We start from the raw sequence: 1,971 nt of genomic DNA on the forward strand, positions 1-1,971 counted from the left end.
GCGATCTCACCGCATTCATTCGAAGCGGAATTCTCAATTTTTATAGCAGTTTTATTACAATTTTTCGAATCTGGGATACTTTTGGAAATGTTGAGTAATTTTTTTCCAAATTAAAAATAAATTAATTGGATAAATTTTAAAATTTGACGATAAAAATACGTATTAAAACTTTAAACGGACTTCGTTCAAAAAGCCTATTTTTTATATATCGAAATTAAAAATATTTATACAAAAAATGTAATTTACGTTTGTCCCGATCCCAAATGGGTGCACAAAATCACAGCTAACAGGAAAGTCCACATCTTTCAATAAATGATGATAGTAATTCTCACAACGAAAATATGATTTAATCCAATTATATTTTACGAAAAAAAAGTTGAAATGAAAGATTTCAAAACAATCAAGGGAACTGAAGAAATCTGGTCTAACACAAGATTTTAAAAGAATTTTTTTTATTGACAAAACATTCTTATCATGTGGTTTTATTGTTCATCATATCTTTATATAGGGAATTCCCCAGTGAGGAATCCCCACATTCTTATCTAAGCAATTAAGATCAATTGCACTGCAATACAAAATTGATTGTCTATTTTTCGCTACAAGAATTCTTAAATAAACATTCTTCTAAGCGTTTCATTACAATTCTGTTGCTTAGCAGCAGAATTGATGTACGTATTTCAACAAAGCATAATTCAAAGAGAAACCCGCGTCAAAAAATTTCAAATCTAGGCAGCCAGCTACCCTGGGACCTTTTTAATTGATTAAATGGTATAATCTTGAAAAAGAAGTCGATTAAAGTCAACTTTAGTTTTATGTACGAAATCAAGCAGCTGAATAAATTTGAAAAACAATTAATCTACATAAAAGCAATAAATTCGACAGACTGTTTGTATAAACATTCGTCACATTAAAATCATTTTTTATTATTACTTGTCATATACATCTTGATAGAAATCTTTTAATTAATAATTGATATGCATCTCAAAAAAATGAAGAAGATAATAACAATAACCCAATTTCTCAATAAATTCGACCTTTATTGCTGAGCATAGCCCAATTGACGATAAACAATCGGTTTATGTGGACCATTTGCACCTTTCAACTTGCAAATTGTCGTGTGAATATCGATGCAAACTCTCTGTATAAAATCTTTTGCTGCTTCCGAAATATCTCTGAAATAATTAACATTTGATTTAAAAAAATCGAATAGAGCCAAAGGAGTATATCATACACACAAAAATATATACAATGAAAACATGATGACATGCCATCTAAAATGCGGAACTAGTTGACAAGCCGTCTAAATTTGTATTTGTCCCTCTAATTATTTTCATACAAAATATCGCTTTGTGTATTCTCTTTTATGCAGTTCTTCTTCGTTTATGTCTTGAAGAAAATCCGCTCAAAAAAGAATAAACAAAAACGATATGTTGTGTGAACTAGAGGGACAAATACAAATTTAGACGGATTGTCAACTAGTTCCGAAATTTAGATGGCATTTCATCTAGTTTTCATTGTATATTTTTCATTGATTAACTGATACAGTATGTTCAACAACAACAATAATTTGTATATTTTTCTGTGTGTACCTATTTCTGTAGAATTCATTTATTGTATCTGCAAATCCTTCAAGTCTCTCTACAATAAAGCTAAAATACATAATATGTATTGAATTCTTGTTGTAAATATACTGGAAAAATCATTAATTTACTCATAAAGAAGAACGTAGACGTCATCAGGATATTGGAGGTTGAAATTTGAAATGATCTCATTTACTTTTCCAAGAATGGGGTCTAAGAATGAAACACTGTTAAGAAATTTAATCAATAGATTATTAAAAAGTAATATTTTTTTGCTGAAAAAATATAATTACCCGGTTTGAGGATATTTCGGTGGCGATTTAGCAACTTTTTTGAAAAAACTTGAATAGTCTTTGATTTGTTCCCCACAGCATCTGTAAGTAATGATCGC

The 1,971-nt window shown here is 29.2% G+C and overlaps 1 long non-coding RNA gene across 1 annotated transcript; it reads right to left on the reverse strand.

Annotated features, from left to right (window-relative positions):
* Positions 1-886: 886 nt before the first annotated feature.
* LOC116350007 lies at positions 887-1,971 on the reverse strand. Its single transcript, XR_004201974.1, has 4 exons — positions 1,874-1,971; positions 1,712-1,807; positions 1,590-1,649; positions 887-1,172 (listed from the first exon to the last, which is right to left on the reverse strand). It is a non-coding gene; the product is annotated as an uncharacterized LOC116350007 (long non-coding RNA).

This window comes from Contarinia nasturtii, unplaced genomic scaffold (assembly GCF_009176525.2).
Source record: "Contarinia nasturtii isolate CC-2019 unplaced genomic scaffold, AAFC_CNas_1.1 Cnas_scaffold_3284, whole genome shotgun sequence".
Lineage (NCBI taxonomy): Eukaryota > Metazoa > Arthropoda > Insecta > Diptera > Cecidomyiidae > Contarinia > Contarinia nasturtii.